Here is a 7,934-nt window from a genome sequence, read left to right as displayed (position 1 = left end):
GAATTACGAAAAAATGGTATCAATAGTTTAATAAATAATAAATAACAATTATATATTAAAAAATTACACGCGCGCGCGCGCACGCGCGTGTGTGTGTGAAATATAGTATCCGTATTTTATTAGATATCTGAATAATTAAATATTTTTATCAATATATTTTATATATGTAGTATAAATTAATTTTAGTATTTATTACACTTAAAAAATGTAATATTTTAATATATATTTGTATATATTTGTATATATTTTATATATGTAGTATAAATAAATTTTAGTATTTATTACACTTAAAAAATGTAATATTTTAATATATAATTGTTATTTATTATTTATTAAACTATTAATACCATTTTTTCGTAATTCGATTGGATAACTGAACTAACCGATTATCCGGTCAAATTGTAAATAAAATGGCTAAATTAATCGAATGTCAAATAGGTTCCAGACTAGTACACTCTAGTTTTTATCAGTATTAATAAAGTGCAAGGTTTTTTATAGTTTATAAAAATTTATAGTTTACAAAAAAATAAAAAAATGTTTTAAGAGGCATGCAGATTGATTGTCCTCAAATCATAAAATTTTTGTATATTATGTAATTACTTTCGTTTTTGTGTCACATGTGTTACATAAATGTAACATAATATAAAACTCCAAGTACATTAGTTTACTGTAATAATAGATGTAATTTTATTAAAAATAGACACAAGTATTAATATTGAATTTTTTTGTAATTTACAATTTGATCTCTTAAATAAATATAAATTAAAAAATGAATAATAAGTGTTATCGGGTGTACTTCCGAAAAGGTGAAACCTCCGATCGCGCTGAAATTTTAACCAAAGCTTACCCTTGATTAGAGAAGAAAGTCCCTAAAAGGATTTTCACCGACAAAGCTTTATTTGCCACTTCCTAAAGTTGCAAACATTTTTACTGTATATCTCTGAAAGTATTGATTTTAGAGAAAAAAGTTTCAAACAAAAAATGAAGCTCATAAAAGGCTCTACAAAAAAGGTTATATACATTTTTTACGTACCCCTATTATTTTGGCAGTTATAATAACTGTTATGAAATAAAATAATTTTAATTTTGGATTAACAGGATTTTACTCGTATAAACACACGCGCGTGGATGGGTTTATTGTAGGCATTCTCCTGGTTTATGAATATCCAATTGACATTGTAACATGGTCAATTGGATATTCATAAATTTAAATAATGACTTAAAATTGATTGGGTTAAAGTTAGGATTACAGTAACAAATGCGCATGGACCAAATGCATACGGATCAAATGCGCACGAACTTACCACATGGGTTGCAACTTTTCAGGGCACCCCTACCGACGGGGTGGATGCGGGAGGGGGGGGGCGAAGCCCTCCCCCGTGTGTGTGTGTGTGTGTGTGCGCGCGCGCGCGCAAAACATTCTCTGCACCACATGGGTTTGCGACTGTGTTCGTTTCGCACTGTGCGTATTTGGTCTGTGCGCATTTGAAACGAGATTTTTATTATATACGTATTCATTTGAATTTTGCGCATTTCTATTCAGGGTATCTCTATTAGCGGGGTGCGGGAGGGAGAGAGCCAAAGGCCCTCCTTGCACCCCCGCGCGCGCGTGTGTGTGTGTGTGTGTGTGTTTTTTATAGTACGCATTTTTTATACCTATTTTTTACGCTAATCTTTTCTGAGATACATAATGAAAGCTTTTAAAATGTTGAGGGAAAAAAAGCTTTTTTTCTTCATGATAGCCAAAATAATAGGTTTACGTAAAAAATGTATATAACCTTTTTTGTAGAGCTTTTTATGAGCTTCATTTTTTGTTTAAAACTTTTTTCTCTAAAATCAATATTTTCAGAGATATACAGTAAAAATGTTTGCAAATAATGATAGCCAAAATAATAGGTTTACGTAAAAAATGTATATAACTTTTTTTGTAGAGCTTTTTATGAGCTTCATTTTTTGTTTAAAACTTTTTTCTCTAAAATCAATATTTTCAGAGATATACAGTAAAAATGTTTGCAACTTTAGGAAGTGATAAAGGGCAAACAAAGCTTTGTCGGCGAAAATCCTTTTAGGGACTTTCTTCTCTAATCAAGGGTAAGCTTTGGTTAAAATTTCAGCGTGATCGGAGGTTTCACCTTTTCAGAAGTTTATTCGCCGTTTGCTTTACCTACATTTATTAAATAAACTAATTTTTTAATTGACTTTATAAAGTTGCAAAAGTCTTTCACAGAATTAAAGTACATAAAATAATCTAAAGAAAAACGGTCAAGTTTATATTTAAAAAATTTTTTTATATTTTTGGTACGTAAACTTACTTGAAGACAATATTTATTTAATCTACGATACATAATATCTAATGTATGATAAATATGTACAAAATAAAACTGTACTTCTGTAGAGATAACATATACGAATAATATCGTGCAATTCAAACAATGATGAAAAGCTTAGAAAAAAAGATTAGCTCCTTTAACTTTTTATAATTTCAAATTCAAATACAAAGGATGGTAAAAAAACAGTCTAAAAAATTTTTTTATTCTCGATATAAAATCTAATTCATAGACTGATATTAATTAATATGTATTAATACAGTACATTGAGAAAAAAATTTTTTTAAAAAGCCTAGCGGAATAAAATCTGTCCCCGCAGATATCACTTTAATTCATGTCATAAGTTTATACCAATGTAACATAAATTTTTTGTAAATAATAACTTGATATCTCCATTTTAAAAATATGGAGAAGAAAAAAAAATAAAAAAAGCAATTTTCTTGAAAACGGCTCGACCAATTTTAATAAAAAAAATAATTATGAATATCAATGAGACAATTTTTCAAAAAAATTTTAAAAGATTTTTTTAGTTAAAAAAAAATTTTTGGAGGTTATGTTTTTTATTCATACCAATTATATTTAATATAAATATTCCTTGAAATATCCTCTGTAAAATTTATTTTTGCTCAATTTTTTATAGGGCAACATAGTAAAAAAAAATAAAAATTGTTCTGGTGACGCTGCGCCATGATGCACTACATTGGATTCCCGTGGATTTGGCACACTGTATTAAAAAATTTAAAAGTTTCTTTAGAGTTCTAATATTCTTTCGAATAGTTTTAGGCCCGTATTCATAGCAGTCGAATCTTATTTTGCAGGTCATTTAAAGAGATGGTGAAGTCGTCTGTTTTATCAATTAAACGCTAATTATTTTTGGATACGCTTAACTCTTAATAGATTTTATAGAATTGTAAATCCTTCTCCAGAATTAAAGTATAGACAATGAGAAACTTTGCTAGATACAATTTTCTTTAAAAAACAAAAAAACTAGAAAATTATACATTTGTGCAATCGTCTCGTCGTGACTTTCATCCGCATCATGACTAACAAGAGAACCTTGTGAACTCGAAAATTCTGATTTTAATGAAACTTGGCATAAATGTAGAAGGGGTAAATAAATGAATTTAGAAATTTTTAGTTGGTGCTTATAAACGGTTTAAAGAGTTGAAACCACCCTTCAAAAATTAAGTTTTTACCTTTTCTTGATAGATCTCGTAAACTAAACAAAATATAAAAAAATGTTTCATACCAAAGTTTTACAGCAAAATACCTAATACTATTTAACTATGCAATTCATTTTTTCTCAAAAAATTTTTTTTAATTTTGTTTTTTTTAATAAATAGCATAGTTAAATAGAGGTATTTATGCTGTAAAACTTTTATATGAAACACTTTTTAATATTTTGTTTAGTTTACGAGATATATCGAGAAAATGTCTCAACTTTGAAGGGTGGTTTCATCCCTTCAAGCCGTTTTTGAACCAAAATAAAAAATTTTTTAAAAACTTTCAATAGGCTTTGTTAAGTTGCCAGCAATGAAAATATATACCACAATAAAAAACCACTTGGATAATGACACTACTTTGGCAATTGTCAGAGTAGTCATTATCCAAGTGGTTTTTTATTGTGGTATATATTTTCATTGCTGGCAATTGCCAAAATAATCATTATCCAAGTGGTTTTTTTATTGTGATATACAGGGTGTCTCAACGCACGTGGACCATTATTCGTAAAAAGGTAAAAGGGATCGAGATGAACATAAAAGTCCAATATTGTCTTGGGTTAGGTCTTGAGTTAAGTCTCGGGTTAGGTCCACCAATAATCAAGGTATTAATTTTTCAAATTATGCGAATGAAAGCGCGCCGAGAACAGAGCTCGATCCGCTTGAGTCATAACACGGGAAAAAATCTATTATGAATGTTTGATAAGCTTTTACTATTTACTGTTCACAATTAGAAATTAATTAGATTATTTGAGAATTCCATACGTTAATATCTCGGTTATTTGCAGACCTAACCCAAGACAATATTGGACTTTTATGTTCATCTCGATCCCTTTTACCTTTTTACGAGTAATGGTCCACGTGCGTTGGGACACCCTGTATAAAAAAAATTTCTCTTTTAAATTAATGTATTTATCCCCTCTACATTCCCAGATAGCACATGATATCGTCCGTATATTCTGAATTCATACGGAATATCCCATATATATACATAACATTCTAAGAATATACTAAGGATATCGTAAACAGTAAATAATTGATCGCTAATATTTCGTACATTCTGAGGATATTCTGAGTATATCGGGTACAGAATATTATATACCATATGTATATCGTAGATTATTCGTATATTCGAAATTTGTTCCGAACGTTTCATGTATATACGTAATATTCTGAGGATATTTTGAGGATATCTCATACTCCATGCATGATATTCTGTACCCAATATATCCTCAGAATATACAAAATATTAGCGATCCATTATCTCTTTTTCAAACCTTGTCTACAACAAAACATTTAAGCTTTAAGCCGTAAGAAATAGATTAATCACAATTGAGTATTTTAATAACAATCGACTGTGATTGATCAATTTTCTATGGTTTAAAGCTTATTTCATAGACTATCACCCCTGATAAAAATATTTTATTGAAAATCTCTCTCAATTAACTCATTTCATTTAAATTTATTAAATTCATTAAAATCCATTAAAATTTATTAAAACTAATTTAATTCATAAAAATTTATTAAAATTTATTAATTTTTTAAATCGTTATTTAACAGAAAAAGAAATTTGATGAATTTTAATGAATGTTAAAGAATCTTAATAAATTTTAATAAATTTTAATAAATTTTAATGAATCTTAATAACTTTTAATGAAAAGGGTCAATTGAGAGAGATTTTTAGTAAAATATTTTAGTAATATATTTCCATTATCTTGGATGTTTTGTTTTAGAATGCGCTCCAATCCAAAAGCAATAGATCTGTTTTTTAGCTGAACTTCTTGCACGATTCAGCAGTCTTCTTTTTCTGTTCATTGGAGAGATAAAGAAAAAAGTTCAACTGTGCAACAAGTTCAATTAAAAATAAGAGAGCGTTCCCACCGAGCGCGTAACACGTCGCATCGTTTTTCGCGTCCAATCAAAACGTCTCATTTTATTATGATAAAATATAATACATGTTTTGAATGAATGCGAAGGACGACGCGACGCATGACGCGCTCGGTAGGAACGCTTCCTACCGAGCGCGTCAGAACGGATCTAGCACGCTGCCGCGGCACGCGCAGGCGCACGGCTGTAACATTGGCGTGTCGCGTGCGTGCCACGTGCGACGAATGCGACGATCAATGTTAACTGTGAACCGAGTGTAGTAAGACGTGCGTGTTTATGAGGTTTATTTTTTATTCCTGCACTGCTGTACTAGTGCAATAAGTTAGAATAAGAAAAAATATATTTGTCTTATTCTAACTTATTACACCAGTGCAGCAGTGTAAGAATAAAAAACAAACCTTGGACTTCGTTCTGGGCAGTCGACGTGATCCGACTCCTCTCTCCTAATATACATTATTATAATTCAATATCGTTTAATCATCGAGTGAAGACATAATCGTCTACAAATACTTGGCATTCTTCGGCGCCCGTATTTTTGAATAAGTCAAAGATTCCTCATTATCAGAAATTTGTGGGGTTATTCCGGCACCTGGTAAAGAGAGATAGGCGTTACAATTTCGCCCGTCACGGTACAGCCATATTAGAGGAGTTTGCTGTGTGCTTATTGCGTAGTTACTTGTAACAATATCGAAGAAAATCCTAATTGAATCGCGCCCATATAACCTAAGAGGTGAGTTTTCCACGGTAACGTAGCTCAACAAGTTATCTGTCCTTTATTTTAATAATATTAATCTTCTTATATTCGGATATATTGCGTAGTTACTTGTAAACCACGAGGATCGCTATTCAATAAACTGTTGGCCTATGAAAAGATATTATTTTCAACAATACCAAAGAAAATTCCAATTAAGTTGCCCATATAACCAAAGAGGTGAGTTCCCCACGGTAACGTAGCTCAACAAGTTATCTGTCCTTTATTTTAATAATATTAATCTTCTTATATTCGGATATATTGCGTAGTTACTTGTATACCACGAGGATCGCTATTCAATAAACTGTTGGCCTATGAAAAGAGATTATTTTCAACAATACCAAAGAAAATTCCAATTGAGTTGCCCATATAACAAACTCGCCAATTTCAAAGTTCCGAAGAAATTGAAACTATTGACATTTGGTGTAATCTTCCACTGAAAGATGAAAGAAGTCTACAAGAATTAGAAATTAAGCTTAAGGAGAACGAAAATTATAGGAAAAAAATGGTAAATATAAACCCCCAACATATTGTGAAATAATTTTTGTAATATTTGTAATTTTTAGAAATATGGAATTTTTGGACAAAATTATATAAATATTGTGTCAATGAACGGATTATTTATATATATAACATTTCTTATGTTATAACAGATTAAGGAGTTTGCAAATTTAGGAGGCCAAAATGTGAAAACTTCAGCTTTAAAACTAATGCGGAAAATATTTACAAACGAACTCGCCGTTCAATATAGCTGGGTCGGAGGCAAAAAGAAAAATATTTTTGTGGACTTAATGATATGCAAAGTTATACTTAGTAAGTTATAAAATAATAATATATAAAGTGTAAAAATATGCAGATTATCTGATTTAAAACATTGACTAGATTATTAAAATAACATCATTTTAGGTGCGTTGAGAAAACATTATCAAAATTCCACGGAGGAATAACTGTCAGCTCCGATAAAAATTTGGCTCGCTCACGCCAAAGAGCGATGTTCAAAAGCTACGCTTAACACGCAGAATTAATTTTGTTTTTCGCAATTTTTTTGTTGCGCTGTAATAAGTTATATAAAATAATAAAATTTCTCCTGTATTTTATATAAATTATATAAAATATTTGATTATATTAATTTACTATTAAACGTTACTAAGTTCTATATTTTATTCACATTTTTACGTATAAAGTAGTACTTATTTTAAAATATATTTATAAAAAATAAAATATTTTAAGTTTAAAATATGCTTAAAAATTATTTTTTGTTTATGTTTGTATAAAATCTATTTAAAACATGTTTATGTAAAAAATAATACGCTAAAATAAATAAGTATTTAAAAATTGCATCTAAAAATTAATCAAACCTAATTAATTGAATTTTTTAATGTTTTCAGGATGCTTAGGAAAAAATCCAATATATTCTAAGAATATTATGAAAATTTTACGTCAGATATACGTAGGATATACTCCACGTATACTATGAGATACTCAGAATATACTCAGGATATTCCTATGTCCGCAGTAACATTGTTCTCAGTATATTCTCAGAATATTTTTTATGATATTCTGAAAATATTCAAAGTACATTCTCAAAATATCATTTATAATATTTTGAGAATATACTTCGAATATTCTCAGAATATCATGGAAGATATTCTGAGAATATACTGAGAACAATGTTACTGCGGACATAGGAATATCCTGAGTATATTCTGAGTATCTCATAGTATACGTGGAGTATATCTTACGTATATC

At 29.4% G+C, this 7,934-nt stretch overlaps 1 long non-coding RNA gene across 3 annotated transcripts; it reads left to right on the top strand.

Annotated features, from left to right (window-relative positions):
• Positions 1-5,650: 5,650 nt before the first annotated feature.
• Positions 5,651-7,303, top strand: LOC118647404. 3 transcript variants are annotated; one of them, XR_004964680.1, is made up of 6 exons: positions 5,651-5,715; positions 5,810-6,164; positions 6,254-6,365; positions 6,455-6,693; positions 6,839-6,998; positions 7,092-7,303. It is a non-coding gene; the product is annotated as an uncharacterized LOC118647404 (long non-coding RNA). The 3 variants fall into 3 exon arrangements; XR_004964681.1 differs by having other exon boundaries at positions 5,686-5,700; XR_004964679.1 differs by having other exon boundaries at positions 5,653-6,164; positions 7,092-7,302.
• Positions 7,304-7,934: the final 631 nt, after the last annotated feature.

This window comes from Monomorium pharaonis, chromosome 9 (assembly GCF_013373865.1).
Source record: "Monomorium pharaonis isolate MP-MQ-018 chromosome 9, ASM1337386v2, whole genome shotgun sequence".
NCBI classification, from domain to species: domain Eukaryota; kingdom Metazoa; phylum Arthropoda; class Insecta; order Hymenoptera; family Formicidae; genus Monomorium; species Monomorium pharaonis.
The sequence above is the reverse complement of the archived record's forward strand: the minus strand, read 5'-3'. Positions and strand labels throughout refer to the sequence as shown.